Here is a 22185-nt window from a genome sequence, read left to right as displayed (position 1 = left end):
AGTCAATCAGAATTACGGTGTGAGGGGCGTGGCCTTTTCAAAATCGCGTGTTTGGGCGTTAATTACAGCGCCATCATGTGGCCGATTGGGGTCATAGTTCTTGAGAAGCAGCTGCACATCATTCCAGTTCCTATGCCAAGTTTCATGTTTCCATCTCATTCCAGCTCACGGCAAATTGCGCTTATTCGAATATTAATTATTATTATAATTATATCTGAAAAAAAGTCTGGAAAAAAAGCCCGAAAAAAAGTCTGAAAAATGTCGGACAAAAGAAGTCTGAAAATGTCTGAAAAAAAAGTCTGAAAAAACTGTCCGAAAAAAAATATCTGAAAATGTCTGAAAAAAAAGATCTGAAAAAAATATCTGAAAAATAGATCTGAAAAATGTCGGACAAAAGAACTCTGAAAAAAATGTCTGAAAAAAAATATCTGAAAATGTCTGAAAAAAAAGTCTGAAAAAACTGTCCGAAAAAAAATATCTGAAAATGTCTGAAAAAAAAGATCTGAAACAAAAGATCTGAAAAATGTCAGACAAAAAAATTCTGAAAAATGTTGGACAAAAGAAGTCTGAAAAAACTGTCCGAAAAAAAAGATCTGAAAATGTCTGAAAAAAAAGTTCTGAAAAAAAGATCTGAAAAATGTCGGACAAAAGAAGTCTGAAAAAACTGTCCGAAGAAAATGTCTGAAAAAAAGATCTGGAAAAAAAAGATCTGAAAAAAAAGATCTGAAAAAAAGATCTGAAAAAAAGATCTGAAAAATGTCGGACAAAAAAAGTCTGGAAAAAAAATCTGAAAAATGTCGGACAATAGAAGTCTGAAAAAACTTCTATTGACTTTTGTTTTGGCCAATGATTCAGACTCATTGCCTCCACAAAGTACGGGCAGTAGAAGGTTTGAAAGTGGAAGTTTTACATGGAATTGAGGTCAGTGTGAAGGTTTGATGCAGAAAGGCCAACTATTATGTAAAAAAATTGTAAAAATATATTCCCTTTCATTTTCATCCTGTTTTGTATGTAAAAGAGATTTCTTTTCTGAAGAAATCACATCATTTTCATATAAATGCACGTTTCAGTGTTTCTTGAGGAGAAATGCTTTTCTGTGTGTTTTTTTTGAGAGAAAGAGATATTAACTGAGTTTAGTGATGAAAACAAGAGTTTTGCATAGAATTGAGCTCAGAATGAAGATTTGATACTGGGAAGCGAATTCTAATGTAAAATTTGAGAAAACAATGTTTCTTTTCATATTCTGTCTCTTTTTTGTATGTTTCCAGTATAACAGATGTGTTTCTGTAAATAAATCACATATTCTTCATATAAATGCACGTTTCAGTGTTTCTTGAGGAGAAATGCGTTCCTGAGTGGTTTTGGATGAGAAAGACATATTAAGCGAGTTTAGTGATGAAAACAAGAGTTTTGAGCTCAGAATGAAGGTTTGAAAGCGAATTCTAATGTAAGATTTGAGAAAACAATGTTTCTTTTCATATTCTGTCTCTTTTTTGTATGTTTCCAGTATAACAGATGTGTTTCTGTAAAAAAAATCACATATTCTTCATATAAATGCACGTTTCAGTGTTTCGTGAGGAGAAATGCGTTCCTGAGTGGTTTTGGATGAGAAAGACATATTAAGCGAGTTTAGTGATGAAAACAAGAGTTTTGCATAGAATTGAGCTCAGAATGAAGATTTGATACTTGGAAGCGAATTCTAATGTAAAATTTGAGAAAACAATGTTTCTTTTCATATTCTGTCTCTTTTTTGTATGTTTCCAGTATAACTCTTGTTTCTGTAAATAAATCACATATTCTTCATATAAATGCACGTTTCAGTGTTTCTTGAGGAGAAATGCGTTCTTGAGTGGTTTTGGATGAGAAAGACATATTAAGCGAGTTTAGTGATGAAAACAAGAGTTTTGCATAGAATTGAGCTCAGAATGAAGATTTGATACTTGGAAGCGAATTCTAATGTAAAATTTGAGAAAACAATGTTTCTTTTCATATTCTGTCTCTTTTTTGTATGTTTCCAGTATAACAGATGTGTTTCTGTAAATAAATCACATATTCTTCATATAAATGCACGTTTCAGTGTTTCGTGAGGAGAAATGTGTTCCTGAGTGGTTTTGGATGAGAAAGACATATTAAGCGAGTTTAGTGATGAAAACAAGAGTTTTGCATAGAATTGAGCTCAGAATGAAGATTTGATACTTGGAAGCGAATTCTAATGTAAAATTTGAGAAAACAATGTTTCTTTTCATATTCTGTCTCTTTTTTGTATGTTTCCAGTATAACTCTTGTTTCTGTAAATAAATCACATATTCTTCATATAAATGCACGTTTCAGTGTTTCTTGAGGAGAAATGCGTTCTTGAGTGGTTTTGGATGAGAAAGACATATTAAGCGAGTTTAGTGATGAAAACAAGAGTTTTGCATAGAATTGAGCTCAGAATGAAGATTTGATACTTGGAAGCGAATTCTAATGTAAAATTTGAGAAAACAATGTTTCTTTTCATATTCTGTCTCTTTTTTGTATGTTTCCAGTATAACTCTTGTTTCTGTAAATAAATCACATATTCTTCATATAAATGCACGTTTCAGTGTTTCTTGAGGAGAAATGCGTTCCTGAGTGGTTTTGGATGAGAAAGACATATTAAGCGAGTTTAGTGATGAAAACAAGAGTTTTGCATAGAATTGAGCTCAGAATGAAGATTTGAAAGCGAATTCTGATGTAAAATTTGAGAAAACAATGTTTCTTTTCATATTCTGTCTCTTTTTTGTATGTTTCCAGTATAACTCTTGTTTCTGTAAATAAATCACATATTCTTCATATAAATGCACGTTTCAGTGTTTCTTGAGGAGAAATGCGTTCCTGAGTGGTTTTGGATGAGAAAGACATATTAAGCGAGTTTAGTGATGAAAACAAGAGTTTTGCATAGAATTGAGCTCAGAATGAATATTTGAAAGCGAATTCTAATGTAAAATTTGAGAAAACAATGTTTCTTTTCATATTCTGTCTCTTTTTTGTATGTTTCCAGTATAACTCTTGTTTCTGTAAATAAATCACATATTCTGCATATAAATGCACGTTTCAGTGTTTCTTGAGGAGAAATGCGTTCCTGAGTGGTTTTGGATGAGAAAGACATATTAAGCGAGTTTAGTGATGAAAACAAGAGTTTTGCATAGAATTGAGCTCAGAATGAAGATTTGATACTTGGAAGCGAATTCTAATGTAAAATTTGAGAAAACAATGTTTCTTTTCATATTCTGTCTCTTTTTTGTATGTTTCCAGTATAACTCTTGTTTCTGTAAATAAATCACATATTCTTCATATAAATGCACGTTTCAGTGTTTCTTGAGGAGAAATGCGTTCCTGAGTGGTTTTGGATGAGAAAGACATATTAAGCGAGTTTAGTGATGAAAACAAGAGTTTTGCATAGAATTGAGCTCAGAATGAAAATTTGATACTTGGAAGCGAATTCTAATGTAAAATTTGAGAAAACAATGTTTCTTTTCATATTCTGTCTCTTTTTTGTATGTTTCCAGTATAACTCTTGTTTCTGTAAATAAATCACATATTCTTCATATAAATGCACGTTTCAGTGTTTCTTGAGGAGAAATGCGTTCCTGAGTGGTTTTGGATGAGAAAGACATATTAAGCGAGTTTAGTGATGAAAACAAGAGTTTTGCATAGAATTGAGCTCAGAATGAAAATTTGATACTTGGAAGCGAATTCTAATGTAAAATTTGAGAAAACAATGTTTCTTTTCATATTCTGTCTCTTTTTTGTATGTTTCCAGTATAACTCTTGTTTCTGTAAATAAATCACATATTCTTCATATAAATGCACGTTTCAGTGTTTCTTGAGGAGAAATGCGTTCCTGAGTGGTTTTGGATGAGAAAGACATATTAAGCGAGTTTAGTGATGAAAACAAGAGTTTTGCATAGAATTGAGCTCAGAATGAAGATTTGATACTTGGAAGCGAATTCTAATGTAAAATTTGAGAAAACAATGTTTCTTTTCATATTCTGTGTCTTTTTTGTATGTTTCCAGTATAACAGATGTGTTTCTGGAAATAAATCACATATTCTTCATATAAATGCACGTTTCAGTGTTTCGTGAGGAGAAATGTGTTCCTGAGTGGTTTTGGATGAGAAAGACATATTAAGCGAGTTTAGTGATGAAAACAAGAGTTTTGCATAGAATTGAGCTCAGAATGAAGATTTGATACTGGGAAGCGAATTCTAATGTAAAATTTGAGAAAACAATGTTTCTTTTCATATTCTGTCTCTTTTTTTGTATGTTTCCAGTATAACAGATGTGTTTCTGTAAATAAATCACATATTCTTCATATAAATGCACGTTTCACTGTTTCTTGAGGAGAAATGCGTTCCTGAGTGGTTTTGGATGAGAAAGACATATTAAGCGAGTTTAGTGATGAAAACAAGAGTTTTGAGCTCAGAATGAAGATTTGAAAGCGAATTCTAATGTAAAATTTGAGAAAACAATGTTTCTTTTCATATTCTGTCTCTTTTTTGTATGTTTCCAGTATAACAGATGTGTTTCTGTAAATAAATCACATATTCTTCATATAAATGCACATTTCAGTGTTTCTTGAGGAGAAATGTGTTCCTGAGTGGTTTTGGGTGAGAAAGACATATTAAGCGAGTTTAGTGATGAAAACTAGCGTTTTACATGGAATTCAGCTCAGATGCCTGGAGTCCAAAACTATCATATTAGATTTTGGAAAACTGTGTTCCCTTTCATATTTATTATTTTTTTGTGTGTTTCCAATGCAAGAAATGTTTTTCTGTGAAGAAATTTCACATTTTTCATATGAATCCACTTTTCAGTGTTTCTTGAGGAGAAATGCATTCTTTGGCTTAGTGATGAAAACTAAAGTTGTACATTGTGATCGTATAGTGGTACATTTCAACACAGGTTACAATTACATTGTAAACGAATAAACATGAAATATATAAAACATATTTCCACATCCACATAGTTATATCAATTTAAAATGAATTAAAGCCGCAAGCGGCATTAGCGGGTTATAGCCTTTATCGCTCAAAGCGCCCCCCTAGTGGTCGATTTGAATGAAACTTTCAGCGGATGTTTCAACTACTCTTGTGAACATATGCTGCAAGTTTGGAGATGATGGGCCAAAGGCTTGTGAAGTTAGGTCAATTGATGTGCTGAGCCCGCCCCTTAAAAATGTATTGGTCAATATCTTCACAACGCAATATCAACAATCTTAATGCAACTTTTGATGAGCCTGGTCCAATAATGATTCGCAGAAAATATTCCAGCAATCGGACCTACGGCTTAGGAGGAGATGTCAAAAATGTGTTTTTCAAAAAATTCAACATGGCGGAAAATTTAGTTGGTGGACCTTCGTGGTCCAAGAGACTTTTTTGTAGATCACATTCAGCAGCACATGTCTGTCAAATTTCAAATTGATAGGACTTATGGTGTGAGGGGGCTGGCCTTGAAAATTGTTATAGCGCCACCATGTGGCCAATTCTTTTCATATTTTATGTGAAGCATTATGACATCATGTACAGTTATGGTACCAAGTCTCATGTCTCTAGCTCATTCCAGCTCACAGCAAATTGAGCAAAGGCATAATTTAGCATAAAATGCTAAATAGGCCACGCCCACATGCACCGATCAATATGACACTATAGATCTTGGTTAATACTTGCCCCCAGAGTATGTGCACCAAATTTGATAAAATTCTGTCCACCGGATCTTGCGATACAAGTTTCTGATATTTGTGGCGCCCCCTATATGTCAAGCAGAAAACGCTTTGGTACGCCTCTTCCCAAACATGTACTGAAGATATCTACCAAGATTTATGATGATTTGACTAATGGTCAATGAATTATGGCCAATTTCCTGCTAAGCCTCCAATTGAAAAGTTTGTTGGTCAACAGATTCATAACGCAATGAGGTATCAACACGCTTTATGCAACTTTAGATGACATTAGCCCAATAATGATCCACAGAAAATTTGGTAGCAATCGGACCTACGGTTTAGGAGGAGATGTCAAAAATCTGTTTTTCAAAAAATCCAATATGGCGGAAAATCTAGTTAGGCGGACGTTAGTGGTCTGAGCAGCTTTTTTGTAGATCACACGGAGCTAGACATGTGTGTCGAGTTTCAAGTCAATCAGACTTACGGTGTGAGGGGCGTGGCCTTTTCAAAATCGCGTGTTTGGGCGTTAATTACAGCGCCATCATGTGGCCGATTGGGGTCATAGTTCTTGAGAAGCAGCTGCACATCATTCCAGTTCCTATGCCAAGTTTCATGTTTCCATCTCATTCCAGCTCACGGCAAATTGCGCTTATTCGAATATTAATTATTATTATAATTATATCTGAAAAAAAGTCTGGAAAAAAAGCCCGAAAAAAAGTCTGAAAAATGTCGGACAAAAGAAGTCTGAAAGATGTCGGACAAAAGAAGTCTGAAGAAACTGTCCGAAAAAAAAGATCTGAAAATGTCTGAAAAAAAATATCTGAAAAAAAGATCTGAAAAACAGATCTGAAAAATGTCGGACAAAAGAACTCTGAAAAAAATGTCTGAAAAAAAATATCTGAAAATGTCTGAAAAAAAAGTCTGAAAAAACTGTCCGAAAAAAAATATCTAAAAAAGATCTGAAACAAAAGATCTGAAAAATGTCGGACAAAAAAAGTCTAAAAAAAAATATCTGAAAATGTCGGACAAAAAAAGTCTGGAAAGAATATCTGAAAAATGTCGGACAAAAGAAGTCTGAAACAAAAGATTTGAAAAATGTCAGACAAAAAAATTCTGAAAAATGTCGGACAAAAGAACTCTGAAAAAAATGTCTGAAAAAAAATATCTGAAAATGTCTGAAAAAAAAGTCTGAAAAAACTGTCCGAAAAAAAATATCTGAAAATGTCTGAAAAAAAAGATCTGAAACAAAAGATCTGAAAAATGTCGGACAAAAAAAGTCTAAAAAAAAATATCTGAAAATGTCGGACAAAAAAAGTCTGGAAAGAATATCTGAAAAATGTCGGACAAAAGAAGTCTGAAACAAAAGATTTGAAAAATGTCAGACAAAAAAATTCTGAAAAATGTTGGACAAAAGAAGTCTGAAAAAACTGTCCGAAAAAAAAGATCTGAAAATGTCTGAAAAAAAATTCTGAAAAAAAGATCTGAAAAATGTCGGACAAAAGAAGTCTGAAAAAACTGTCCGAAGAAAATGTCTGAAAAAAAGATCTGGAAAAAAAAGATCTGAAAAAAAAGATCTGAAAAAAAGATCTGAAAAAAAGATCTGAAAAATGTCGGACAAAAAAAGTCTGGAAAAAAAATCTGAAAAATGTCGGACAATAGAAGTCTGAAAAAACTTCTATTGACTTTTGTTTTGGCCAATGATTCAGACTCATTGCCTCCACAAAGTACGGGCAGTGGAAGGTTTGAAAGTGGAAGTTTTACATGGAATTGAGGTCAGTGTGAAGGTTTGATGCAGAAAGGCCAACTATTATGTAAAAAAATTGTAAAAATATATTCCCTTTCATTTTCATCCTGTTTTGTATGTAAAAGAGATTTCTTTTCTGAAGAAATCACATCATTTTCATATAAATGCACGTTTCAGTGTTTCTTGAGGAGAAATGCTTTTCTGTGTGTTTTTTTTGAGAGAAAGAGATATTAACTGAGTTTAGTGATGAAAACAAGAGTTCATTGAGCTCAGAATGAAGATTTGATACTGGGAAGCGAATTCTAATGTAAAATTTGAGAAAACAATGTTTCTTTTCATATTCTGTCTCTTTTTTGTATGTTTCCAGTATAACTCTTGTTTCTGTAAATAAATCACATATTCTTCATATAAATGCACGTTTCAGTGTTTCTTGAGGAGAAATGCGTTCCTGAGTGGTTTTGGATGAGAAAGACATATTAAGCGAGTTTAGTGATGAAAACAAGAGTTTTGCATAGAATTGAGCTCAGAATGAAGATTTGATACTTGGAAGCGAATTCTAATGTAAAATTTGAGAAAACAATGTTTCTTTTCATATTCTGTCTCTTTTTTGTATGTTTCCAGTATAACAGATGTGTTTCTGTAAATAAATCACATATTCTTCATATAAATGCACGTTTCAGTGTTTCTTGAGGAGAAATGCGTTCCTGAGTGGTTTTGGATGAGAAAGACATATTAAGCGAGTTTAGTGATGAAAACAAGAGTTTTGAGCTCAGAATGAAGGTTTGAAAGCGAATTCTAATGTAAGATTTGAGAAAACAATGTTTCTTTTCATATTCTGTCTCTTTTTTGTATGTTTCCAGTATAACAGATGTGTTTCTGTAAAAAAAATCACATATTCTTCATATAAATGCACGTTTCAGTGTTTCGTGAGGAGAAATGTGTTCCTGAGTGGTTTTGGATGAGAAAGACATATTAAGCGAGTTTAGTGATGAAAACAAGAGTTTTGCATAGAATTGAGCTCAGAATGAAGATTTGATACTTGGAAGCGAATTCTAATGTAAAATTTGAGGAAACAATGTTTCTTTTCATATTCTGTCTCTTTTTTGTATGTTTCCAGTATAACTCTTGTTTCTGTAAATAAATCACATATTCTTCATATAAATGCACGTTTCAGTGTTTCGTGAGGAGAAATGCGTTCCTGAGTGGTTTTGGATGAGAAAGACATATTAAGCGAGTTTAGTGATGAAAACAAGAGTTTTGCATAGAATTGAGCTCAGAATGAAGATTTGATACTTGGAAGCGAATTCTAATGTAAAATTTGAGAAAACAATGTTTCTTTTCATATTCTGTCTCTTTTTTGTATGTTTCCAGTATAACTCTTGTTTCTGTAAATAAATCACATATTCTTCATATAAATGCACGTTTCAGTGTTTCTTGAGGAGAAATGCGTTCCTGAGTGGTTTTGGATGAGAAAGACGTATTAAGCGAGTTTAGTGATGAAAACAAGAGTTTTGCATAGAATTGAGCTCAGAATGAAGATTTGATACTTGGAAGCGAATTCTAATGTAAAATTTGAGAAAACAATGTTTCTTTTCATATTCTGTCTCTTTTTTGTATGTTTCCAGTATAACTCTTGTTTCTGTAAATAAATCACATATTCTTCATATAAATGCACATTTCAGTGTTTCTTGAGGAGAAATGTGTTCCTGAGTGGTTTTGGGTGAGAAAGACATATTAAGCGAGTTTAGTGATGAAAACTAGCGTTTTACATGGAATTCAGCTCAGACTGACAGTTTGATGCCTGGAGTCCAAAACTATCATATTAGATTTTGGAAAACTGTGTTCCCTTTCATATTTATCCTTTTTTTGTGTGTTTCCAATGCAAGAAATGTTTTTCTGTGAAGAAATTTCACATTTTTCATATGAATCCACTTTTCAGTGTTTCTTGAGGAGAAATGCATTCTTTGGCTTAGTGATGAAAACTAAAGTTGTACATTGTGATCGTATAGTGGTACATTTCAACACAGGTTACAATTACATTGTAAACGAATAAACATGAAATATATAAAACATATTTCCACATCCACATAGTTATATCAATTTAAAATGAATTAAAGCCGCAAGCGGCATTAGCGGGTTATAGCCTTTATCGCTCAAAGCGCCCCCCTAGTGGTCGATTTGAATGAAACTTTCAGCGGATGTTTCAACTACTCTTGTGAACATATGCTGCAAGTTGATGGGCCAAAGGCTTGTGAAGTTAGGTCAATTGATGTGCTGAGCCCGCCCCTTAAAAATGTATTGGTCAATATCTTCACAAAGCAATATCAACAATCTTAATGCAACTTTTGATGAGCCTGGTCCAATAATGATTCGCAGAAAATATTCCAGCAATCGGACCTACGGCTTAGGAGGAGATGTCAAAAATGTGTTTTTCAAAAAATTCAACATGGCGGAAAATTTAGTTGGTGGACCTTCGTGGTCCAAGAGACTTTTTTGTAGATCACATTCAGCAGCACATGTCTGTCAAATTTCAAATTGATAGGACTTATGGTGTGAGGGGACTGGCCTTGAAAATTGTTATAGCGCCACCATGTGGCCAATTCTTTTCATATTTTATGTGAAGCATTATGACATCATGTACAGTTATGGTACCAAGTCTCATGTCTCTAGCTCATTCCAGCTCACAGCAAATTGAGCAAAGGCATAATTTAGCATAAAATGCTAAATAGGCCACGCCCACATGCACCGATCAATATGACACTATAGATCTTGGTTAATACTTGCCCCCAGAGTATGTGCACCAAATTTGATAAAATTCTGTCCACCGGATCTTGCGATACAAGTTTCTGATATTTGTGGCGCCCCCTATATGTCAAGCAGAAAACGCTTTGGTACGCCTCTTCCCAAACATGTACTGAAGATATCTACCAAGATTTATGATGATTTGACTAATGGTCAATGAATTATGGCCAATTTCCTGCTAAGCCTCCAATTGAAAAGTTTGTTGGTCAACAGATTCATAACGCAATGAGGTATCAACACGCTTTATGCAACTTTAGATGACATTAGCCCAATAATGATCCACAGAAAATTTGGTAGCAATCGGACCTACGGTTTAGGAGGAGATGTCAAAAATCTGTTTTTCAAAAAATCCAATATGGCGGAAAATCTAGTTAGGCGGACGTTAGTGGTCTGAGCAGCTTTTTTGTAGATCACACGGAGCTAGACATGTGTGTCGAGTTTCAAGTCAATCAGACTTACGGTGTGAGGGGCGTGGCCTTTTCAAAATCGCGTGTTTGGGCGTTAATTACAGCGCCATCATGTGGCCGATTGGGGTCATAGTTCTTGAGAAGCAGCTGCACATCATTCCAGTTCCTATGCCAAGTTTCATGTTTCCATCTCATTCCAGCTCACGGCAAATTGCGCTTATTCGAATATTAATTATTATTATAATTATATCTGAAAAAAAGTCTGGAAAAAAAGCCCGAAAAAAAGTCTGAAAAATGTCGGACAAAAGAAGTCTGAAAGATGTCGGACAAAAGAAGTCTGAAGAAACTGTCCGAAAAAAAAGATCTGAAAATGTCTGAAAAAAAATATCTGAAAAAAAGATCTGAAAAACAGATCTGAAAAATGTCGGACAAAAGAACTGTGAAAAAAATGTCTGAAAAAAAATATCTGAAAATGTCTGAAAAAAAAGTCTGAAAAAACTGTCCGAAAAAAAATATCTAAAAAAGATCTGAAACAAAAGATCTGAAAAATGTCGGACAAAAAAAGTCTAAAAAAAAATATCTGAAAATGTCGGACAAAAAAAGTCTGGAAAGAATATCTGAAAAATGGCGGACAAAAGAAGTCTGAAACAAAAGATTTGAAAAATGTCAGACAAAAAAATTCTGAAAAATGTCGGACAAAAGAACTCTGAAAAAAATGTCTGAAAAAAAATATCTGAAAATGTCTGAAAAAAAAGTCTGAAAAAACTGTCCGAAAAAAAATATCTGAAAATGTCTGAAAAAAAAGATCTGAAACAAAAGATCTGAAAAATGTCGGACAAAAAAAGTCTAAAAAAAAATATCTGAAAATGTCGGACAAAAAAAGTCTGGAAAGAATATCTGAAAAATGTCGGACAAAAGAAGTCTGAAACAAAAGATTTGAAAAATGTCAGACAAAAAAATTCTGAAAAATGTCGGACAAAAGAACTCTGAAAAAAATGTCTGAAAAAAAATATCTGAAAATGTCTGAAAAAAAAGTCTGAAAAAACTGTCCGAAAAAAAATATCTGAAAATGTCTGAAAAAAAAGATCTGAAACAAAAGATCTGAAAAATGTCGGACAAAAAAAGTCTAAAAAAAAATATCTGAAAATGTCGGACAAAAAAAGTCTGGAAAGAATATCTGAAAAATGTCGGACAAAAGAACTCTGAAAAAAATGTCTGAAAAAAAATATCTGAAAATGTCTGAAAAAAAAGTCTGAAAAAACTGTCCGAAAAAAAATATCTGAAAATGTCTGAAAAAAAAGATCTGAAACAAAAGATCTGAAAAATGTCGGACAAAAAAAGTCTAAAAAAAAATATCTGAAAATGTCGGACAAAAAAAGTCTGGAAAGAATATCTGAAAAATGTCGGACAAAAGAAGTCTGAAACAAAAGATTTGAAAAATGTCAGACAAAAAAAGTCTGGAAAAAAAATCTGAAAAATGTCGGACAATAGAAGTCTGAAAAAACTTCTATTGACTTTTGTTTTGGCCAATGATTCAGACTCATTGCCTCCACAAAGTACGGGCAGTGGAAGGTTTGAAAGTGGAAGTTTTACATGGAATTGAGGTCAGTGTGAAGGTTTGATGCAGAAAGGCCAACTATTATGTAAAAAAATTGTAAAAATATATTCCCTTTCATTTTCATCCTGTTTTGTATGTAAAAGAGATTTCTTTTCTGAAGAAATCACATCATTTTCATATAAATGCACGTTTCAGTGTTTCTTGAGGAGAAATGCTTTTCTGTGTGTTTTTTTTGAGAGAAAGAGATATTAACTGAGTTTAGTGATGAAAACAAGAGTTCATTGAGCTCAGAATGAAGATTTGATACTGGGAAGCGAATTCTAATGTAAAATTTGAGAAAACAATGTTTCTTTTCATATTCTGTCTCTTTTTTGTATGTTTCCAGTATAACAGATGTGTTTCTGTAAAAAAAATCACATATTCTTCATATAAATGCACGTTTCAGTGTTTCTTGAGGAGAAATGCGTTCCTGAGTGGTTTTGGATGAGAAAGACGTATTAAGCGAGTTTAGTGATGAAAACAAGAGTTTTGCATAGAATTGAGCTCAGAATGAAGATTTGATACTTGGAAGCGAATTCTAATGTAAAATTTGAGAAAACAATGTTTCTTTTCATATTCTGTCTCTTTTTTGTATGTTTCCAGTATAACTCTTGTTTCTGTAAATAAATCACATATTCTTCATATAAATGCACATTTCAGTGTTTCTTGAGGAGAAATGTGTTCCTGAGTGGTTTTGGGTGAGAAAGACATATTAAGCGAGTTTAGTGATGAAAACTAGCGTTTTACATGGAATTCAGCTCAGACTGACAGTTTGATGCCTGGAGTCCAAAACTATCATATTAGATTTTGGAAAACTGTGTTCCCTTTCATATTTATCCTTTTTTTGTGTGTTTCCAATGCAAGAAATGTTTTTCTGTGAAGAAATTTCACATTTTTCATATGAATCCACTTTTCAGTGTTTCTTGAGGAGAAATGCATTCTTTGGCTTAGTGATGAAAACTAAAGTTGTACATTGTGATCGTATAGTGGTACATTTCAACACAGGTTACAATTACATTGTAAACGAATAAACATGAAATATATAAAACATATTTCCACATCCACATAGTTATATCAATTTAAAATGAATTAAAGCCGCAAGCGGCATTAGCGGGTTATAGCCTTTATCGCTCAAAGCGCCCCCCTAGTGGTCGATTTGAATGAAACTTTCAGCGGATGTTTCAACTACTCTTGTGAACATATGCTGCAAGTTGATGGGCCAAAGGCTTGTGAAGTTAGGTCAATTGATGTGCTGAGCCCGCCCCTTAAAAATGTATTGGTCAATATCTTCACAACGCAATATCAACAATCTTAATGCAACTTTTGATGAGCCTGGTCCAATAATGATTCGCAGAAAATATTCCAGCAATCGGACCTACGGCTTAGGAGGAGATGTCAAAAATGTGTTTTTCAAAAAATTCAACATGGCGGAAAATTTAGTTGGTGGACCTTCGTGGTCCAAGAGACTTTTTTGTAGATCACATTCAGCAGCACATGTCTGTCAAATTTCAAATTGATAGGACTTATGGTGTGAGGGGACTGGCCTTGAAAATTGTTATAGCGCCACCATGTGGCCAATTCTTTTCATATTTTATGTGAAGCATTATGACATCATGTACAGTTATGGTACCAAGTCTCATGTCTCTAGCTCATTCCAGCTCACAGCAAATTGAGCAAAGGCATAATTTAGCATAAAATGCTAAATAGGCCACGCCCACATGCACCGATCAATATGACACTATAGATCTTGGTTAATACTTGCCCCCAGAGTATGTGCACCAAATTTGATAAAATTCTGTCCACCGGATCTTGCGATACAAGTTTCTGATATTTGTGGCGCCCCCTATGTGTCAAGCAGAAAACGCTTTGGTACGCCTCTTCCCAAACATGTACTGAAGATATCTACCAAGATTTATGATGATTTGACTAATGGTCAATGAATTATGGCCAATTTCCTGCTAAGCCTCCAATTGAAAAGTTTGTTGGTCAACAGATTCATAACGCAATGAGGTATCAACACGCTTTATGCAACTTTAGATGACATTAGCCCAATAATGATCCACAGAAAATTTGGTAGCAATCGGACCTACGGTTTAGGAGGAGATGTCAAAAATCTGTTTTTCAAAAAATCCAATATGGCGGAAAATCTAGTTAGGCGACGTTAGTGGTCTGAGCAGCTTTTTTGTAGATCACACGGAGCTAGACATGTGTGTCGAGTTTCAAGTCAATCAGACTTACGGTGTGAGGGGCGTGGCCTTTTCAAAATCGCGTGTTTGGGCGTTAATTACAGCGCCATCATGTGGCCGATTGGGGTCATAGTTCTTGAGAAGCAGCTGCACATCATTCCAGTTCCTATGCCAAGTTTCATGTTTCCATCTCATTCCAGCTCACGGCAAATTGCGCTTATTCGAATATTAATTATTATTATAATTATATCTGAAAAAAAGTCTGGAAAAAAAGCCCGAAAAAAAGTCTGAAAAATGTCGGACAAAAGAAGTCTGAAAGATGTCGGACAAAAGAAGTCTGAAGAAACTGTCCGAAAAAAAAGATCTGAAAATGTCTGAAAAAAAATATCTGAAAAAAAGATCTGAAAAACAGATCTGAAAAATGTCGGACAAAAGAACTCTGAAAAAAATTTCTGAAAAAAAATATCTGAAAATGTCTGAAAAAAAAGTCTGAAAAAACTGTCCGAAAAAAAATATCTAAAAAAGATCTGAAACAAAAGATCTGAAAAATGTCGGACAAAAAAAGTCTAAAAAAAAATATCTGAAAATGTCGGACAAAAAAAGTCTGGAAAGAATATCTGAAAAATGTCGGACAAAAGAAGTCTGAAACAAAAGATTTGAAAAATGTCAGACAAAAAAATTCTGAAAAATGTCGGACAAAAGAACTCTGAAAAAAATGTCTGAAAAAAAATATCTGAAAATGTCTGAAAAAAAAGTCTGAAAAAACTGTCCGAAAAAAAATATCTGAAAATGTCTGAAAAAAAAGATCTGAAACAAAAGATCTGAAAAATGTCGGACAAAAAAAGTCTAAAAAAAAATATCTGAAAATGTCGGACAAAAAAAGTCTGGAAAGAATATCTGAAAAATGTCGGACAAAAGAAGTCTGAAACAAAAGATTTGAAAAATGTCAGACAAAAAAATTCTGAAAAATGTTGGACAAAAGAAGTCTGAAAAAACTGTCCGAAAAAAAAGATCTGAAAATGTCTGAAAAAAAATTCTGAAAAAAAGATCTGAAAAATGTCGGACAAAAGAAGTCTGAAAAAACTGTCCGAAGAAAATGTCTGAAAAAAAGATCTGGAAAAAAAAGATCTGAAAAAAAAGATCTGAAAAAAAGATCTGAAAAAAAGATCTGAAAAATGTCGGACAAAAAAAGTCTGGAAAAAAATCTGAAAAATGTCGGACAATAGAAGTCTGAAAAAACTTCTATTGACTTTTGTTTTGGCCAATGATTCAGACTCATTGCCTCCACAAAGTACGGGCAGTGGAAGGTTTGAAAGTGGAAGTTTTACATGGAATTGAGGTCAGTGTGAAGGTTTGATGCAGAAAGGCCAACTATTATGTAAAAAAATTGTAAAAATATATTCCCTTTCATTTTCATCCTGTTTTGTATGTAAAAGAGATTTCTTTTCTGAAGAAATCACATCATTTTCATATAAATGCACGTTTCAGTGTTTCTTGAGGAGAAATGCTTTTCTGTGTGTTTTTTTTGAGAGAAAGAGATATTAACTGAGTTTAGTGATGAAAACAAGAGTTCATTGAGCTCAGAATGAAGATTTGATACTGGGAAGCGAATTCTAATGTAAAATTTGAGAATACAATGTTTCTTTTCATATTCTGTCTCTTTTTTGTATGTTTCCAGTATAACAGATGTGTTTCTGTAAATAAATCACATATTCTTCATATAAATGCACGTTTCAGTGTTTCTTGAGGAGAAATGCGTTCCTGAGTGGTTTTGGATGAGAAAGACACATTAAGCGAGTTTAGTGATGAAAACAAGAGTTTTGCATAGAATTGAGCTCAGAATGAAGATTTGATACTTGGAAGCGAATTCTAATGTAAAATTTGAGAAAACAATGTTTCTTTTCATATTCTGTCTCTTTTTTGTATGTTTCCAGTATAACTCTTGTTTCTGTAAATAAATCACATATTCTTCATATAAATGCACGTTTCAGTGTTTCTTGAGGAGAAATGCGTCACTGAGTGGTTTTGGATGATAAAGACATATTAAGCGAGTTTAGTGATGAAAACAAGAGTTTTGCATAGAATTGAGCTCAGAATGAAGATTTGAAAGCGAATTCTAATGTAAAATTTGAGAAAACAATGTTTCTTTTCATATTCTGTCTCTTTTTTGTATGTTTCCAGTATAACAGATGTGTTTCTGTAAATAAATCACATATTCTTCATATAAATGCACGTTTCAGTGTTTCTTGAGGAGAAATGCGTTCCTGAGTGGTTTTGGATGAGAAAGACATATTAAGCGAGTTTAGTGATGAAAACAAGAGTTTTGCATAGAATTGAGCTCAGAATGAAGATTTGAAAGCGAATTCTAATGTAAAATTTGAGAAAACAATGTTTCTTTTCATATTCTGTCTCTTTTTTGTATGTTTCCAGTATAACAGATGTGTTTCTGTAAAAAAAATCACATATTCTTCATATAAATGCACGTTTCAGTGTTTCTTGAGGAGAAATGCGTTCCTGAGTGGTTTTGGATGAGAAAGACGTATTAAGCGAGTTTAGTGATGAAAACAAGAGTTTTGCATAGAATTGAGCTCAGAATGAAGATTTGATACTTGGAAGCGAATTCTAATGTAAAATTTGAGAAAACAATGTTTCTTTTCATATTCTGTCTCTTTTTTGTATGTTTCCAGTATAACTCTTGTTTCTGTAAATAAATCACATATTCTTCATATAAATGCACATTTCAGTGTTTCTTGAGGAGAAATGTGTTCCTGAGTGGTTTTGGGTGAGAAAGACATATTAAGCGAGTTTAGTGATGAAAACTAGCGTTTTACATGGAATTCAGCTCAGACTGACAGTTTGATGCCTGGAATCCAAAACTATCATATTAGATTTTGGAAAACTGTGTTCCCTTTCATATTTATCCTTTTTTTGTGTGTTTCCAATGCAAGAAATGTTTTTCTGTGAAGAAATTTCACATTTTTCATATGAATCCACTTTTCAGTGTTTCTTGAGGAGAAATGCATTCTTTGGCTTAGTGATGAAAACTAAAGTTGTACATTGTGATCGTATAGTGGTACATTTCAACACAGGTTACAATTACATTGTAAACGAATAAACATGAAATATATAAAACATATTTCCACATCCACATAGTTATATCAATTTAAAATGAATTAAAGCCGCAAGCGGCATTAGCGGGTTATAGCCTTTATCGCTCAAAGCGCCCCCCTAGTGGTCGATTTGAATGAAACTTTCAGCGGATGTTTCAACTACTCTTGTGAACATATGCTGCAAGTTGATGGGCCAAAGGCTTGTGAAGTTAGGTCAATTGATGTGCTGAGCCCGCCCCTTAAAAATGTATTGGTCAATATCTTCACAACGCAATATCAACAATCTTAATGCAACTTTTGATGAGCCTGGTCCAATAATGATTCGCAGAAAATATTCCAGCAATCGGACCTACGGCTTAGGAGGAGATGTCAAAAATGTGTTTTTCAAAAAATTCAACATGGCGGAAAATTTAGTTGGTGGACCTTCGTGGTCCAAGAGACTTTTTTGTAGATCACATTCAGCAGCACATGTCTGTCAAATTTCAAATTGATAGGACTTATGGTGTGAGGGGACTGGCCATGAAAATTGTTATAGCGCCACCATGTGGCCAATTCTTTTCATATTTTATGTGAAGCATTATGACATCATGTACAGTTATGGTACCAAGTCTCATGTCTCTAGCTCATTCCAGCTCACAGCAAATTGAGCAAAGGCATAATTTAGCATAAAATGCTAAATAGGCCACGCCCACATGCACCGATCAATATGACACTATAGATCTTGGTTAATACTTGCCCCCAGAGTATGTGCACCAAATTTGATAAAATTCTGTCCACCGGATCTTGCGATACAAGTTTCTGATATTTGTGGCGCCCCCTATATGTCAAGCAGAAAACGCTTTGGTACGCCTCTTCCCAAACATGTACTGAAGATATCTACCAAGATTTATGATGATTTGACTAATGGTCAATGAATTATGGCCAATTTCCTGCTAAGCCTCCAATTGAAAAGTTTGTTGGTCAACAGATTCATAACGCAATGAGGTATCAACACGCTTTATGCAACTTTAGATGATATTAGCCCAATAATGATCCACAGAAAATTTGGTAGCAATCGGACCTACGGTTTAGGAGGAGATGTCAAAAATCTGTTTTTCAAAAAATCCAATATGGCGGAAAATCTAGTTAGGCGGACGTTAGTGGTCTGAGCAGCTTTTTTGTAGATCACACGGAGCTAGACATGTGTGTCGAGTTTCAAGTCAATCAGACTTACGGTGTGAGGGGCGTGGCCTTTTCAAAATCGCGTGTTTGGGCGTTAATTACAGCGCCATCATGTGGCCGATTGGGGTCATAGTTCTTGAGAAGCAGCTGCACATCATTCCAGTTCCTATGCCAAGTTTCATGTTTCCATCTCATTCCAGCTCACGGCAAATTGCGCTTATTCGAATATTAATTATTATTATAATTATATCTGAAAAAAAGTCTGGAAAAAAAGCCCGAAAAAAAGTCTGAAAAATGTCGGACAAAAGAAGTCTGAAAGATGTCGGACAAAAGAAGTCTGAAGAAACTGTCCGAAAAAAAAGATCTGAAAATGTCTGAAAAAAAATATCTGAAAAAAAGATCTGAAAAACAGATCTGAAAAATGTCGGACAAAAGAACTCTGAAAAAAATGTCTGAAAAAAAATATCTGAAAATGTCTGAAAAAAAAGTCTGAAAAAACTGTCCGAAAAAAAATATCTAAAAAAGATCTGAAACAAAAGATCTGAAAAATGTCGGACAAAAAAAGTCTAAAAAAAAATATCTGAAAATGTCGGACAAAAAAAGTCTGGAAAGAATATCTGAAAAATGTCGGACAAAAGAAGTCTGAAACAAAAGATTTGAAAAATGTCAGACAAAAAAATTCTGAAAAATGTCGGACAAAAGAACTCTGAAAAAAATGTCTGAAAAAAAATATCTGAAAATGTCTGAAAAAAAAGTCTGAAAAAACTGTCCGAAAAAAAATATCTGAAAATGTCTGAAAAAAAAGATCTGAAACAAAAGATCTGAAAAATGTCGGACAAAAAAAGTCTAAAAAAAAATATCTGAAAATGTCGGACAAAAAAAGTCTGGAAAGAATATCTGAAAAATGTCGGACAAAAGAAGTCTGAAACAAAAGATTTGAAAAATGTCAGACAAAAAAATTCTGAAAAATGTTGGACAAAAGAAGTCTGAAAAAACTGTCCGAAAAAAAAGATCTGAAAATGTCTGAAAAAAAATTCTGAAAAAAAGATCTGAAAAATGTCGGACAAAAGAAGTCTGAAAAAACTGTCCGAAGAAAATGTCTGAAAAAAAGATCTGGAAAAAAAAGATCTGAAAAAAAAGATCTGAAAAAAAGATCTGAAAAAAAGATCTGAAAAATGTCGGACAAAAAAAGTCTGGAAAAAAATCTGAAAAATGTCGGACAATAGAAGTCTGAAAAAACTTCTATTGACTTTTGTTTTGGCCAATGATTCAGACTCATTGCCTCCACAAAGTACGGGCAGTGGAAGGTTTGAAAGTGGAAGTTTTACATGGAATTGAGGTCAGTGTGAAGGTTTGATGCAGAAAGGCCAACTATTATGTAAAAAAATTGTAAAAATATATTCCCTTTCATTTTCATCCTGTTTTGTATGTAAAAGAGATTTCTTTTCTGAAGAAATCACATCATTTTCATATAAATGCACGTTTCAGTGTTTCTTGAGGAGAAATGCTTTTCTGTGTGTTTTTTTTGAGAGAAAGAGATATTAACTGAGTTTAGTGATGAAAACAAGAGTTCATTGAGCTCAGAATGAAGATTTGATACTGGGAAGCGAATTCTAATGTAAAATTTGAGAAAACAATGTTTCTTTTCATATTCTGTCTCTTTTTTGTATGTTTCCAGTATAACAGATGTGTTTCTGTAAATAAATCACATATTCTTCATATAAATGCACGTTTCAGTGTTTCTTGAGGAGAAATGCGTTCCTGAGTGGTTTTGGATGAGAAAGACACATTAAGCGAGTTTAGTGATGAAAACAAGAGTTTTGCATAGAATTGAGCTCAGAATGAAGATTTGATACTTGGAAGCGAATTCTAATGTAAAATTTGAGAAAACAATGTTTCTTTTCATATTCTGTCTCTTTTTTGTATGTTTCCAGTATAACTCTTGTTTCTGTAAATAAATCACATATTCTTCATATAAATGCACGTTTCAGTGTTTCGTGAGGAGAAATGCGTTCCTGAGTGGTTTTGGATGAGAAAGACATATTAAGCGAGTTTAGTGATGAAAACAAGAGTTTTGCATAGAATTGAGCTCAGAATGAAGATTTGATACTTGGAAGCGAATTCTAATGTAAAATTTGAGAAAACAATGTTTCTTTTCATATTCTGTCTCTTTTTTGTATGTTTCCAGTATAACTCTTGTTTCTGTAAATAAATCACATATTCTTCATATAAATGCACGTTTCAGTGTTTCTTGAGGAGAAATGCGTTCCTGAGTGGTTTTGGATGATAAAGACATATTAAGCGAGTTTAGTGATGAAAACAAGAGTTTTGCATAGAATTGAGCTCAGAATGAAGATTTGAAAGCGAATTCTAATGTAAAATTTGAGAAAACAATGTTTCTTTTCATATTCTGTCTCTTTTTTGTATGTTTCCAGTATAACAGATGTGTTTCTGTAAATAAATCACATATTCTTCATATAAATGCACGTTTCAGTGTTTCTTGAGGAGAAATGCGTTCCTGAGTGGTTTTGGATGAGAAAGACATATTAAGCGAGTTTAGTGATGAAAACAAGAGTTTTGCATAGAATTGAGCTCAGAATGAAGATTTGAAAGCGAATTCTAATGTAAAATTTGAGAAAACAATGTTTCTTTTCATATTCTGTCTCTTTTTTGTATGTTTCCAGTATAACAGATGTGTTTCTGTAAAAAAAATCACATATTCTTCATATAAATGCACGTTTCAGTGTTTCTTGAGGAGAAATGCGTTCCTGAGTGGTTTTGGATGAGAAAGACGTATTAAGCGAGTTTAGTGATGAAAACAAGAGTTTTGCATAGAATTGAGCTCAGAATGAAGATTTGATACTTGGAAGCGAATTCTAATGTAAAATTTGAGAAAACAATGTTTCTTTTCATATTCTGTCTCTTTTTTGTATGTTTCCAGTATAACTCTTGTTTCTGTAAATAAATCACATATTCTTCATATAAATGCACATTTCAGTGTTTCTTGAGGAGAAATGTGTTCCTGAGTGGTTTTGGGTGAGAAAGACATATTAAGCGAGTTTAGTGATGAAAACTAGCGTTTTACATGGAATTCAGCTCAGACTGACAGTTTGATGCCTGGAGTCCAAAACTATCATATTAGATTTTGGAAAACTGTGTTCCCTTTCATATTTATCCTTTTTTTGTGTGTTTCCAATGCAAGAAATGTTTTTCTGTGAAGAAATTTCACATTTTTCATATGAATCCACTTTTCAGTGTTTCTTGAGGAGAAATGCATTCTTTGGCTTAGTGATGAAAACTAAAGTTGTACATTGTGATCGTATAGTGGTACATTTCAACACAGGTTACAATTACATTGTAAACGAATAAACATGAAATATATAAAACATATTTCCACATCCACATAGTTATATCAATTTAAAATGAATTAAAGCCGCAAGCGGCATTAGCGGGTTATAGCCTTTATCGCTCAAAGCGCCCCCCTAGTGGTCGATT

Source organism: Sebastes fasciatus, chromosome 7 (genome assembly GCF_043250625.1).
Source record: "Sebastes fasciatus isolate fSebFas1 chromosome 7, fSebFas1.pri, whole genome shotgun sequence".
Taxonomy (NCBI): domain Eukaryota; kingdom Metazoa; phylum Chordata; class Actinopteri; order Perciformes; family Sebastidae; genus Sebastes; species Sebastes fasciatus.
The sequence above is the reverse complement of the archived record's forward strand: the minus strand, read 5'-3'. Positions refer to the sequence as shown.